Source organism: Balaenoptera borealis (assembly GCF_965194805.1).
Source record: "Balaenoptera borealis genome assembly, chromosome: 8".
In the NCBI taxonomy this organism is placed as follows: domain Eukaryota; kingdom Metazoa; phylum Chordata; class Mammalia; order Artiodactyla; family Balaenopteridae; genus Balaenoptera; species Balaenoptera borealis.
This window is the reverse complement of record NC_138865.1, coordinates 69,387,633-69,403,520: the sequence shown is the minus strand read 5'-3', so window position 1 is coordinate 69,403,520 and position 15,888 is coordinate 69,387,633.

The window sequence follows — 15,888 nt, the reverse complement described above, 5'->3', positions numbered from 1 at the left end:
TTAAAATTTTTTAATTAAAAAAAAGAAGAGTGAGCACAGAATAAAGTAGCAGTGGGACTGGTTCTGTGCTTTCATGAGATCAGCAATCCATTTGAACTTTCATCTTTTCTTAAAATTTTAGTTGGTACCATATTGCCAATCGCCCACATCTGGGTGTTTTACGGTGTTCCCTTTCCTATACTCCTACCCACATCCTGAGAAAAGCTACTAATTCACTAGTCCCACAGTCCAATTCATAACCAGAGTTCATTTTGAAAGGACACAGAGTAGTGGGAGGAGGAACTTTGTAGTCCCTCTGGACTAGGTTCAGAATGCAGCCCTAGCACATTTTTTTCATTCAACAAATATTTATGGACAACCATATATGTGCCGAGCACTGTTCTAGGCACTGGTTTACAGTGAACAAAATTCCACCCTCATAAATCTTCCACCTCATAAAGATTTCACCCTCATAAAACTTCCACCTCAGAGAAATAAATAAAAATGAAAATATATGGTATCTTAGTGATAAGTACAATGGAGAAAAATAAACCATAAGACGATAAGGAGTAGCAATATTGGGGGGAGGGGCACTTTTAAATAAAATGATCAGGGGAAGCCTCAGTGTGAGGGATGCTACTGAAACAAAGCTTTAAAATGAGGTTAGGGTTTAACCCTGTAGGTGTCTAGTGAAGAGCAGCCCTCAAGTGCAAATGCCCTGGGGCAAGAGTATACTTAGTGAGGGCATGAGAAGCAAGGAAAATGTGGAAGGTTCCATGCAGTGTAGGTCCTGGTGGGAAAGAAGGATTTTTGAAGTTCAGACACTAGAGTGAACTGGAAAATAGAAAGTGATGAACAAAAAGTGGGACAGTTGAAACTGACTTTAGGGAAAGGCGGCAGTTCCCTTAATGACACGTTCTGGAATAAGACCAGGGGAGTGAGTGTCTCAAATAAGATAGAAGATACAACCATTAAAGAAGATGATATGAAGGACCCGAGAGACAGAGCATTGGAAGTTTCATCTATGGAGATACTAGAGTCACCAAGAATTGGAGAAGAGAGGTTTTCGAGAGGGAGCCAGCTCCCCCTCTTCAAGGGACTAGAAGGAGGGCCTACAGATCAGTAGATGATCGTGCTAAGAAGGAAAAGGGGGTCTGACGACTTGCAATTCAAATTTGCTTTGGAGCAGTTAGGGAGGAGGAAGGCAGAATGACCTGGAAGCAGCAAGAAGGAGCAAGGAGGACAGGCCCAGTCAGTCAGGGCTGTTGGACAGAAAATCACCACCACTTGAGAGGAGTGCAGGAGAACAGGATCCTCAGGGGAGAGTCAGGTAGCAGTGAGGTTCATTGTCATCTCACTAGTATTTAGTGTGCAGAGGGACCAAGGATGCTAAATGCCCTGCAAAGCATAGAATAGTCCCACAAGATGAAGATTTGTCTCACCCAATGGTGCCCCCATTGCAAAACACATAATACAGTTAGGGAGAGAGAGCATTCAATATTCAAAGGAAAGGCTAAGAGTACAGGGGGAATTGTTGATGATTCACACTAGTTCCAGGGACCAGAGTGGAAGTGCTGTAGAATTTGGAAAGGAGAAGAGATGGGGTCAGAAAAGGGGGTGTCAGAGTACCGCCTCTTTGTCCTGGAAGCTTCCTTGCGGCCTGTTTCTCCAGATTTTCAGATGTGGGTCTTGGACTAGAACTACACCACCGGCTTTCCTGGGCCTCCGGCTTGCAGAGGTACTTCTCAGCCTCCAAAATTGACCGTGTGGCTGACAGGGTCTTCGTGCTCCGGCCAAGAGTCCGGCCTGTGCCTCCGAGGTGGGAGAGCCGAGTTCAGGACATTGGTCCACCAGAGGCCTCCTGGCTCCATGTAATACCAAACGGCAAAAACTCTCCCAGAGATCTCCATCTCAATGCTAAGACCCAGCTCCACTCAACGACAAGCAAGCTACAGTGCTGGACACCCTATGCCAAACAACTAGCAAGACAGGAACACAACCCCACCCATTAGCAGACAGGCTGCCTAAAATCATAATAAGGTCACAGACACCCCAAGACACACCACCGGACGTGGCCCTGCCCACCAGAAAGACAAGATCCAGCCTCATCCACCAGACCACAGGCACCAGTCCCCTCTACCGGGAAGCCTACACAACCCACTGAACCAACCTTAGCCACTGGGGGCACACACCAAAAGCAACGGGAACTATGAACCTGCAGCCTGCGAAAAGGAGACCCAAATACAGTAAGTTATGCAAAATGAGAAGACAGAGAAATATGCAGCAGATGAAGGAGCAAGGTAAAAACCCAGCACACCAAACAAATGAAGAGGAAATAGGCAGTCTACCTGAAAAAGAATTCAGAGTAATGATAGTAAAGATGATCCAAAACCTTGGAAATAGAATGGAGAAAATACAAGAAATGTTTCATAAGGACCTAGAAGAACTAAAGCGGAAACAAACACTGATGAACAACACAATAAATGAAATTTAAAATTCTCTAGAAGGAATCAATAGTAGAATAAGTGACGTAGAAGAATGGATAAATGACCTGGAAGATAAAATAGTGGAAATAACTACCACAGAGCAGAATAAAGAAAAAAGAATGAAAAGAATTGAGGACAGTCTCAGAGACCTCTGGGACAACACTGAACGCACCAACATTCGAACTATAGGGGTCCCAGAAGAAGAAGAGAAAAAGACAGAGACTGAGAAAATGTTTGAAGAGATTATGGTTGAAAACTTCCCTAATATGGGAAAGGAAATAGTCAATCAAGTCCAGGAAGTGCAGAGTCCCATACAGGATAAATCCAAGGAGAAACACGCCAAGACACATATTAATCAAACTATCAAAAATTAAATAAAAAGAAAAAATATTAAAAGCACCAAGGGAAAAGCAACAAATAACCTTATAGGGATTCCCTTGTTTGTTAACAGCTGATCTTTCAGCAGAAACTCTGCAAGCTAGAAGGGAGTGGCAGGACATATTTAAAGTGATGAAAGGAAAAAACCTACAACCAAGATTACTCTACCCAGCAAGGACCTCATTCAGATTCGACAGAGAAATTAAAACCTTTATAGACAAGCAAAAGCTAAGAGAATTCAGCACCACCAAACCAACTTTACAACAAATGCTAAAGGAACTTTTCTAGGCAGGAAACACAAGAGAAGAAGAAGACCTACAATAACAAACCCCCCAAAATTAAGAAAATGGTAATAAGAATATACATAACGATAACTACCTTAAATATAAATGGATTAAATGCTCCAACCAAAAGACTGGCTGAATGGAAACAAAAACAAGACCCGTATATATGCTGTCTACAAGAGACCCACTTCAGACCTAGGGACACATACAGACTGAAAGTGAGGGGATGGAAAAAGATATTCCATGCAAATGGAAATCAAAAGAAAGCTGGAGTAGCAATTCTCATATTAGACAAAATAGTCTTTAAAATAAACACTATTACAAGAGACAAAGAAGGACACTACAGAATGATCAAGGGATCAATCCAAGAAGAAAATATAACAACTGTAAATATTTATGCACCCAAACAAAGGAGCACCTCAATACATAAGGCAAATGCTAACAGCCATAAAAGGGGAAATCAACAGTAACACGACTTTAACACCCCACTTTCACCAATGGACATCATCCAAAATGAAAATAAATAAGGAAACACAAGCTTTAAATGACACATTAAACAAGATGGACTTAATTGATAGTTAGAGGACATTCCATCCAAAAACAACAGAATACACTTTCTTTTCAAGTGCTCATGGAACATTCTCCAGGATAGATCATATCTTGGGTCACAAATCAAGCCTTGGTAAATTTAAGAAAATTGAAATTGTATCAAGTATCTTTTCTGATCACAACACTATGAGACTAGATATCAATTACAGGAAAAAATCTGTAAAAAATACAAATACATGGAGGCTAAACCATACACTACTAAATAACCAAGGGATCACTGAAGAAATCAAAGAGGAAATCAAAAAATACCTAGAAGCAAATGACAATGAAAACATGACAACCCAAAACCTATGGGATGCGGCAAAAGCAGTTCTAAGAGGGAAGTTTATAGCAATACAATCCTACCTCAAGAAACAAGAAACATCTCAAATAAACAACCTAACCTTACACCTAAAGCAATGAGAGAAAGAAGAATAAAAAAAACCCTGAAGTTAGCAGATGGAAAGAAATCATAAAGATCAGATCAGAAATAAATGAAAAAGAAATGAAGGAAATGATAGCAAAGGTCAATAAAAGTAAAAGCTGGTTCTTTGAGAAGATAAACAAAATTGATAAACCATTAGTCAAATTCATCAAGAAAAAAAGGTAGAATACTTAAATCAACAGAATGAGAAATGAAAAAGGAAAAGTAACAACTGACACTGCAGAAATACAAAGGATCATGAGAGATTACTACAAGCAACTCTATGCCAATAAAATGGACAACCTGGAAGAAATGGACAAATTCTGAGAAAAGCACAACCTTCTGAGACTGAAACAGGAAGAAATAGAAAATATAAACAGACAATCACAAGCACGGAAATTGAGACTGTGATTTAAAATCTTCCAACAAACAAAAGCCCAGGACCAGATGGCTTCACAGGTGAATTCTATCAAACATTTAGAGAAGAGCTAACACCTATCCTTCTCAAACTCTTCCAAAAAATTGCAGAGGAAGGAACACTCCCAAACTCATTCTACGAGGCCACCATCACCCTGATACCAAAACCAGACAAAGTTGTCACAAAGAAAGAAAACTATAGGCCAATATCACTGATGAACAAAGATGCAAAAATCCTCAACAAAATACTAGCAAACAGAAACCAACAGCACATTAAAAGGATCATACACCATGATCAAGTGGGGTTTCTCCCAGGAATGCAAGGATTCTTCAGTATACGCAAATCAATCAGTGTGATAAACCATATTAACAAATTGAAGGAGAAAAACAATATGATCATCTCAATAGATGCAGAGAAAGCTTTTGACAAAATTCAACACCCATTTATGATAAAATCCCTCCAGAAAGTAGGCATAGAGGGAACTTACCTCAACATAATAAAGGCCATATATGACAAACCCACAGCCAACATCATTCCCAATGGTGAAAAACTGAAACCATTTCCTCTAAGATCAGGGACAAGACAAGGTTGTCCACTCTCACCACTATTATTCAACATAGTTTTGGAAGTTTTAGCCACAGCAATCAGAGAAAAAAAAGAAATAAAAGGAATCCAAATCAGAAAAGAAGAAGTAAACCTGTCACTGTTTGCAGATGACATGATACTATACATTGAGAATCCTAAAAATGCCACCAGAAAACTACTAGAGCTAATCAAAGAATTTGGTAGAGTAGCAGGATACAAAATTAATGCACAGAAATCTCTTGCATTCCTATTCACTAACGATGAAAAAATTGAAAGAGAAATTAAGGAAACACTCCCACCAATGCAACAAAAAGAATAAAATACCTAGGAATAAACCTACCTAAGGAGACAAAAGACCTGTATGCAGAAAACTATAAGACACTGATGAAAGAAATTAAAGATGATACAAACAGATGGAGAGATATACCATGTTCTTGGATTGGAAGAATCAACATTGTGAAAATGACTATACGACCTGAAGGAATCTACAGATACCATGCAATCCATATCAAACTACCACTGGCATTTTTCACAGAACTAGAACAAAAAATTTCACAGTTTGTATGGAAACACAATAGACCCCGAATAGCCAAAGCAATCTTAAGAAAAAAAAAACAGAGCTGGAGGAATCAGGCTCCCTGACTTCAGACTATATTACAAAGCTACAGTAATCAAGACAGTATGGTACTGGCACAAAAACAGAAATATAGATCAATGGAACAGGATAGAAAGCCCAGAAACAAACCCACGCACATATGGTCACCTTATCTTTGATAAAGGAGGCAAGAGTATACAATGGAGAAAGGACAGCCTCTTCAATAAGTGATGCTGGGAAAACTGGACAGTTACATGTAAAAGAATGAAATTAGAACACTCCCTAACACCATACACAAAAATAAACTCAAAATGGATTAAAGACCTAAATGTAAGGCCAGACACTATCAAACTCTTAGAGGAAAACATAGGCAGAACACTCTATGACATAAATCACAGCAAGACCCTTTGTGACCCACCTCCTAGAGAAATGGAAATAAAAACAAAAATAAACAAAGGGGACCTAATGAAACTTTAAAGCTTTTTCACAGCAAAGGAAACCATAAACAAGACAAAAAGACAACCCTCAGAATGGGAGAAAATATTTGAAAATGAAGCAACTGACAAAGGATTAATCTCCAAAATTTACAAGCAGCTCATGCAGCTCAATATCAAAAAAACAAACAATCGAATCCAAAAATGGGCAGAAGACCTAAACAGACATTTCTCCAAAGAAGACATACAGAGGGCCAACAAACACATGAAAGGATGCTCAACATCACAAATCATTGGAGAAATGCAAATCAAAACTACAATGTGGTATCACCTCACACCAGTCAGAATGGCCATCATCAAAAAATCTACAAACAATAAATGCTGGAAAGGGTGTGGAGAAAAGGGACCCCTCTTGCACTGTTGGTGGGAATGTAAATTGATAACAGCCACTATGGAGAACAGTATGGAGGTTCCTTAAAAAATAAAAATAGAACTACCATATGACCCAGCAATCCCACTACTGGGCATATACCCTGAGAAAACCATAATTCAAAAAGAGTTATATACCACAATGTTCATTGCAGCTCTATTTACAATAGCCAGGTCATGGAAGCAACCTAAGTGTCCATCAACAAATGAATGGATAAAGAAGATGTGGCACATATATACAGTGGAATATTAGCCATAAAAAGAAACGAAATTGAGTTATTTGTAGTGAGGTGGATGGACCTAGAGACTGTTATACAGAGTGAAGTAAGTCGGAGAGAGAAAAACAAATACTGTATGCTAACACATATATATGGAATCTAAAAAAAAAAAATGGTTATGAAGAACCTAGGGGCAGGACAGGAATAAAGACGCAGATGTAGAGAATAAACTTGAGGACACGGGGAGAGGAAGGGCAAGCTGGGAGGAAGTGAGAGAGTGGCATGGACTTATATACACTACCAAATGTAAAATAGATAGCTAGTGGGAAGCAGCCGCGTAGCACAGGGAGATCAGCTCGGTGCTTTGTGACTACCTAGAGGGGTGGGATAGGGATGGTAGGAGGGAGACGCAAGAGGGAGGGGATATGGGGATATATGTATATGTATAGCTGATTCACTTTGTTATAAAGCAGAAAATAACATACCATTGTGAAGCAATTATACTCCAATAAAGATGTTAAGAAAAAAAGAGGGGGATGTCAGAATGAAAGTCTGGGAGCTGAGTAATGCCGCAGGAGTCCTAGGCATCTTACGGTGACACGGATGAACGGCGGGGAGCTGGTCCTGCTGGTCTCAGGGCAGCAGTGATGATGAATTTGTGAGTGTGGAAGGTGGGAGGGACGTGCCGTCCTGGATCCACCTTGCACTCCTACTGATGTAAGCGTGGAGTCTCCGTAAGGGGTGATCTAATCTGGAGCACCTAGAGCTTGGGATTCCCTCTTGGCCCTGAAGACTGGAGGAAGGAAGGCCCAGCAAGGGCATTCCGAATGCCTCTTGATTCCTGACAGGCTAAGCTCTGTGTCCTCGTGCAAGTTACTTAACCTTGCTGAGCCAGTTTTGTCATCCATATATGGCCCCCAAATACCCATCTCACAGGCTTGTTGCAAGGCTTAAAATTAGGCAATGGCAGGAAGCATCTAGTCTGGCGTGTGATAGGTGCTCCCGGCTATCAGGCCCACAGCCTGTGGCTCAGGCTGCACATACCTGAGTTCAAATCCTGACTCTGCTGCTCATTAATTGTCTAACCTGGGGCTAGTTATTTAACCTCTCTGAGCCTCAGTTTCTTGTAAGTAAATCGGGAGAACACTACCAGGTACACAGGGCTCCTGTAAGGAATAAATGAAGGATGACGTGATGAGGTGTTATGTTTTGCCTTCTCTTTGCGGGAAGAGATTGCAAAGCATGACAAGGTAATTTTCTCCCGCCACCCCTAACCATTCCTCTAGGGAATCAGCAGGCCTCTGTGTTCTGAGCTCCCGGTCCCAGGGAGAATCAGAAACTGCTTTTAGAAGTTTTCAGGGCTGCTACTCAGGCCGTTGTTTGGCAGGCCCGAGCACATTAAGGAGTAAGGCGAGATTGTGCTGAACTGGAGGGCAACGGAGACTAGGGTCTGGAGTTAACGTTGGCCGATAAACAGCCTAAACCCAGGGAAAGAGCAGGTGAATTTCCTGAGATGGGGAGAGAGGGAGGAGGCCTAGGTTCTGCAAGGAAACCGCTGAGGCTTAGCTGGTGTCCTAAGGCCGACTCGGGAGCTGTGGAACGGCTGCCGAGAGAAAGTCCGCACTTCTCTCCCCAGCCCCGCCACTCTGATGGCTACTTCTGCAGCTCGGAAGTCACCACATTTTGTGTGAAGAATGTATGCTACATTTCCTTCCCCATCTTGTACTTGGCTCAGACTGTAGCAGTCCACCCACTTGAGACAATCGGATAGCTCTGGAGTCCCGGTCGTCCTCCACACAGGTGTCCCTGGGGGTCACATCACCCTCTCAGCATGGGGTGGTGGCAGCTGCTTGCGATGCAGCTGCCTTGCCAGACATTGCGGGTGGCTCGAAGATGTCACTTGGCGTCTGGTGTGTCCTGCTTCCCTTTATCCCCCACCTAGCCTCCAAATGTCAACCTCTTGCTTTCCACTCATCCCTTAGTGACTTAGGGCCAATCATCCGGGTAAAACTCACTGAGCGTTAGGCTTTTTCCCTGTGGAATGGGAACAATTCCTATGGCCTAGGATTATTGTGACTCATGAATAATATAAACCCTTGAAATGGACATGGCAATTAGGAGATGCTGAATAAATGGCAGAGGTGGTGGTGGTCGTAGAACTAATGGTACTAGTAGTACTAGTAATACTAGTAGAAAGACAATAGGTAAAGGGCTGGGTGGCCCAGATTTAACCAGTCCCAGCAGCCCTGAGAATGCTGTTCAGCTCCCAGCTTTGTCAGGACCGCGCTGGGAAAGTTGGGCCACCTCCCCAACTCTCTGCCTTTGTTTCTCCATCTGTCAAATGGGGATAGTCCCATTCACTTTAGAAAAAAACCCTTGGGGCTAGAAGGGTCCTTAGCAAACATCCGGTCCAACCCTTTCTTCTCTGTACCCCATGTGACAGAGGCAAAAATTGAGGTCGAGAATGAAAAGCAGCCTACCTAATTCATGCAATGAGTACTCTTTCCAAATCCACAGAAGCTTGGTTTATTTTTATTTTGTTTTATTTACTAGTATGGATTAGGAGGATTGAGAGCAGCAAGGAGCAAGCAAGCTAGAAATGTGACATTCTCTTCCCTTGAGAGGCTTCTAATTTATTGGGAGAATGAGATAAAACCATGGGAAAAAAAGTTTTAAAAAAATGAGATAACATATGAGAAGTTCTCTGGAAAATGAAAAATACGTGTCGACAAATTGTGCAAACAGCCCTGTAAGACGGCTCCCTCTGACCTCACATCTCGGTATCCACAGCCTTGCCTAGGCCCCTCCCACACTGTCCCAGAGCTGATCTGTAGAACAGGCAGAAGTGATGGCATGTCACCCCTGAGATTAAGTAACAGAAGACTGCCCCTTCTGTCTTGGGCTGTCTCTCAAATCACTCGCTCTAGAAAAAGCCGCTGCCGTGCTCTGAGGACAATCAGGAAGCCGGTGGAGAGGCCTGTGCGGTCAGGTATCCAGCCACTAGCCAGACAGGAAGTGAGTCCTACTAACAAGCCCTCCCCGGGAGTGAGCTTGGAAGCAGACCCACCAGCCCCAGACCATTGCAGGACTGGGTGGCAGCTTGAGGGCCACCTCATGAGAGAGCCTACCCAAGACGCACCCAGGTAAATCTTGCCTGCATTCCTGCCCCATAGAAACTAGGAGATAATACATACATGTTTTTTCAAGCTGCTAAATTTGGGGTAATTTGTTATGCAGCCATAGGTTGCCAATACATAAACACGGACCATCATCATTCTTCACAGAGTACTTACTGTATGCCAGCCCTGTGCTCCCCAAAAGAAGAATAGGTAGCAAAGACGCAAGACAGAAACTCCAGCTAGGAATTATGACTGCACTGGGCTGAGGCTTCCCTTGGATGTGTCCCTTGGGAGCAGAGGGTGGTACACAATGATGGGGAGGATGTATTGGGCTGGCCAAAAAGTTCGCTCGCGGTTTTCCATAAGATGTTACGGAAAAACCCGAACGAACTTTTTGGCCAACCCAATAGAACCCTCAAGAGAGTTTATCGAGTTCAAGTCATGGTTTCTTCCCAACAGTAAGATCACAAGGCTCATGTGTGTGCCCGCATGGATGTATGTGAGAGAGGGATGTACATATGAATGTCAGGATGGGCCAAGGCTCGTAGAGATGGCCATCTTCCACGGGGGCCTTAGAAGGAGGCAAGTTCTCAAAGGTTCCTTGACAACAGGAGGGAATACAATACCTCCTCTGGAGTAAGACCTTTAGCTGCTCCCATGAGAAAGTCTGGCTGCCTCTGTGAACTAGGTTTCAGTCCTACCTATATCATGTATGGTGTGACATCAGTCTAGTGACTTCCCATCCACAGAATGGAAATAAAATCTGTTTTACTCTCTCAAAAGGATGCAGTAAAGGTCAGATGAGAAAATACTTTGCAAACTATAAAATACTGAGTAACATAAGGTAAATAAAGTGAAATCTTGTATATAAAGTCCCTAGAACAGAGCCTGGCTTACAGTATAAGGTTCACAAATGGTATTTTTTCCTATTGATAAGCTCACCTCCGGTAAAAGAAGAAACAAGCAAGAAAAGTGACGGCATCAGGTGTTTTCTGACTTCTGGCCTGTGCGCAGTTGTCACTATCCTCCCAGGAACCCCCATCAATGCCCTGAAACATCCTCACCCACCCAATCCCTCCCCCACCAGCAGAACTCACCCAGTGGGAACTGGCAGCCTCTAGGCAACACTGCCGAGAATAAGCAGGATTTGACCACAAAGCAGGGGCAACAGGTTGGGAGGGTTTGACAACTTCCTCTCACGAGGATCTGAGGAGGCTGAGACCGCTGGAAGGCATGGGATGGAGTGATAAGGAACAGGAAGACTTACTGAAAGGGCAGGAAAAGAAACCCAGAGCTTCCTTTAATCCCTCTGCCTAGGGCTTGGGTACTGATTTCAATCTCCAACTCTAGGATTAATGGGGCAAGGCAACAAACATCTGCAGACAGGTGTGCTTCTCTTGAAGAACTGCAGTTGAGGTCTGTAACAGGTTGAATTGTGTCCCCCCAAAAGATGCTGAATGACCCTAGGGTCATTGAATGTAAAACAGGGTCTTTGGAGATGATCAAGTTGAGGTCATTAGGGTGGGCACTAATCCAATATGACTGTGTCCGTATAAAAAGGGGAAATTTGAACACAGAGCAGATGCACACAAGGAAAATGCCATGAGATGGCAAGATCGGGGTGATGCTTCTACAAGCCAAGGCCAACAATTGTCAACAAACCACCAGAAGCTAAAGGAGAGGCATGGAACAGAACCTTCCCTCATAGCCATCAGAAGAAACCAACTGTGCTGAGACCTTGATCTCGGACTTGCAGCCTCCAGAACTGGGAGACAATAAATTTCTGTTAAGCCATGCAGTTTGTGGTATTCTGCTAGAGTAGCCCTAGGAAACTAATACGAAGTCATTTGGTGTCATCAGCACAAAACCACGGGGTCAGACAGACCTCATATGAACCTCTGCACTTACCAGCAGCATGACCTTGGGCCACTTACTTGCCTTACTGGGCCATGATTCTTTAACTGTAAAATGGGAAATTCCATACACTTTATGGACAGTCGCTGAGAATTAAGCAAGTAACAAATGAAAAGCATTACAATGCCTGGTTCCTGGTAGCCACTCCACAATGGCAGTGGGGTTTTCATTAGCAGAGATGACAGCTCAACTCAAATTCCTTCACCTTTCTAAACCACTGTACTCTCACGAGGGAAACAAAAGGACCAGCTTCCTGCCAGTCTGTGAAGATGCTGAACGCTGTGAAGGCAGAGGCCCCCAGACCCAAGTGTAGTAGATTTCTTTGGCTACATAACAAATTGCCACAAACTCAGGAGCTTGAAGCAATATTATCTCACAGTTTTGTAGATCAGAAGCCCAGAAGGACTTGGCTGGGTTCTCTGCTTAGGGTCTCACAAAGCCAAAATTAAGATGCTGGCCAGGATGGGCTCTTACTTGGAGGTTCTGTGGATCAGTTGCTTCTGAGCTCATTCTGATTGTTGGCCAAATTCAGTTCCTTGCCTTTGTAGGACTAAGGTTCCTGGCTTCGTCCTGGTTGTTAGTTAGGGGTCACTCTCAGCTCCTCAAGGCCTGTTATCTGTTTTTATTGACAGCACCTCTAATATGAAATGTAGAAATTGGCTTTCTACATCAAGCAATTCTCCAGTTCTCTGGGTACACCAACTGGATGACCTACCATCTCATTCAATTCCTGTCCTACCCAGAGTTAGCACGGACTCCGCAGGCTAAGGGCTCAGCCCCACAAGATACCTCCACTTCAGACTCCAGTCACAAGCCCAGACAGTCTGTACTTCTGACCAACTGGCTGTAAAGTTGGGGGGTTCCCATAACTCCCACCTCAGGTTTGATAATCTGCTAGAACAGCTCACAGAACTCAGGGAAACACTACTTATGTTTACTGGTTTATTATGAAGGATATAAAAATGATAAAAACATACAGCCAGAAGAGGTATATAGGGTAAACTCCAGAAGAGCCCTGAGCACACAAGCTTCTGGAGGGTGAGCCCGCCTCCCAGCATGTGGATGTGCTCACCAACCTAGAAGCTCTCCAAACCCCATCCTTCTGGGTTTTTATGGAGGTTTCATTACAGAGGTGTAGTTGATTAAATCATTGACCATTAGTGACTAACTCAATCTCCAGCCCGTCTCTCCTCCCTGGAGTTGGGGAGATGGAGCTGAAAAATCCCAACCCTCTAATCACAGAGGAACCAGCCAGCATCCTGATGCTATCTAAGGGCCCACCAAGAGTCACCTCCTTAGCATAACCTCTGGTGTGGTTGAAAGGAGCTTATTATGATTAACAAAAGACATTCTTCTCACCCCTTAACGGTTTTAAGAACTCTTTGCCAGGAATCAGGGATGAAAACAAAATATATACTTCTTATTATATCACACAATATTAAAAGATCCTTCTACAAGGCCCCCTCCATCTCAGCAACAGAGAACTGCCATCATGTCAAAACTGCCTCATACTTCAATTTTCCTGATGTCTTCTCCTGCCACTAGCTGGAGAAACTGCTCTGCTTTTAAAGGGCTCCTGGGATGAGATTAAGCCCACTTGGGTAATGTCTCTTGTGTCATGTCACAGAAGTGACACCAAGGAGCAAAGGTCATAGGCACCCTCTGAAAATCCTGCCTACCACACCAACTATTCTTGGCTCTACCACTGAGTGGATGATTAACTTTGGACAAGTCCCTTGTCCCTTTTGGACCACAAATTCCCTTTAACTCTAGTATCTTATGACTCTCCCCTTGATCAAATCACACTTTCTTAACTTTATAGAATGTGTCCTGATTAAGGGTAACAAAGAAACCTTTGTTCTCAGAGAAGTTTTACAATCTAAATGCAACATTGTTCATCCTTTAATACCAATTGCAATCAACTGGGATTTTTAAAAATACTGATGCTGGGCCCCCATCCTCAGAAATTATGATTCACAGGAACTCTTGGAAAAGACAGACAAGGGGAACATGCCCTTCCCTGTGGTGGGAGCTTAAATGGAGAGGGATGGGAGTCTTCTGTTTGCATTTAAAGTCTTTCAGGGATGGAACAGATAGGGCTGAAGGCACTGGCAGCTGGACCCAAGTGTGCATCTTAGCGCAAGACATCCCTACAAGTCACATAATTTCAATTTTGTATGTGTGCTTCTAGTGGTGTCCCTAAGTGTGAGCTGAGGATATAAGTTAGTAAACATATTTCTACAGGGACTGAAACACTGTGCTCCAGACACAGAACACTCTGGGGGAAGCCCGTCTAGCTCCAAAGCTCAAGTCTAGGTTATCTGTCTTTGAGAAAAATGAATGGAATGTTTTGTTTTGTTTTGTTTTTGTCTAAGTATCCCTATGTAGGTATGTATGTGTGTAAATATATATATACATATATTTAGAAAGAGAGAGATTATATAAAATTTCTCTTATTTGCTAACTACTGGATAGTAGACAGTTGTTTATATTCTCTACCAAGTTCTGGGTATACAGAATTTTGCCTTGCAGATTTTAAATCCACACAATTTAAACATGCCAGAAAAAATTGTGAAAATTTTTGTAATGGGCAAAAAGACTATTGAGTGTCTTCAAAAGAATGCTAAGTATTTAGAGGAACTTTCTAGGGTTATCTGATTCTGAAGAGGTCTGTGCCTTCCACTGTCTTTGACTATTTTACATTCTGTAGAGATAGAAGTTAACTTCTGGAGGTCTAATAAAACGCAAATGATTCTCGTTAATAGAAATGCCAAATCTTACTGGATGAAGATGCAGTGGAGTACTACCCTTTGGATACTGAAGAGTTTTATATCTTTCAGTAAATTTTTGTGACTTTCATTATGAAGGAAAAAAATTAAGGCCCCTTTCTTTTTTTTTGGAGGAAAAAAACCACATTTATTTTCCCTCAGAGAAAGCAAAGGGGGTTATAAAGCCAGGTAATAAGGGAGTCCTAGTCATTGCGAGGGTGGAGGTAAGTCTTATCTCAGAATGTGTGACAACAGGGGTCCTTTACAGTAGCCTCTTCCAGGAACACAGGGCTCAGATAAAGTTCAACACTGTCAACACCATACAGTAGAATTCAGCAATAAGAGAACCATCCATCTCTCATATTATAGCTACAGTGAATCCAAACTTTTGACCTAACGTAGCTGGAACACTATCCATCATGATAGAAAATAATCTTTATTTGGGGGAAGGTCTTCTTTGACAGATGGGAAAGATTTTAAAATATCTACACCATAAACTTTTTTTTTTAACATTTTTATTGGAGTATAATTGCTTTACAATGGTGTGTTAGTTTCTGCTTTATAACAAAGTGAATCAGCTATACGTATACATATATCCCCATATCCCCTCCCTCTGGCGTCTCCCTCCCACCCTCCCTATCCCACCCCTCTAGGTGGTCACAAAGCACCGAGCTGATCTCCCTGTGCTATGCGGCTGCTTCCCACTAGCTATCTATTTTACGTTTGGTAGTGTATATATGTCCATGTCACTCTCTCACTTCATCCCAGCTTACCCTTCCCCTTCCCCGTGTCCTCACGTCCATTCTCTATGTTTGTGTCTTTATTCCTGTCCTGCCCCTAAGTTCTTCAGAACCATTTTTCTTTCTTTTTTTTTTTTTTTAGATTCCATGTATATGTGTTAGCATACGGTATTTGTTTTTCTCTTTCTGACTTACTTCACTTTGTGTGACAGTCTCTAGTATACCATAAACTTTTAAGTCACAAATTGATGTTTCTCCATAAATTTGGAAGTCCTTTGATATAAAATGTACCCAAAATACCATTGGGCAGTATCTTTCATATCACATGATTCATCTAAAACTAAAGAAAAGTACTTGCAATTTTTCAAATTTTGAATTAGTTGATCTTTGATATTATTAGAAAGGTCTTGAATTCTATGGGCAATTCTTTGTTTGCTTAATTCAAGATCTTTTAACTTTTGTAAAATACTTTCAGGCTTCTCATACTTTTCTAACAAAGTTTCTATAACTGAAATAGATTTTTTTTTTT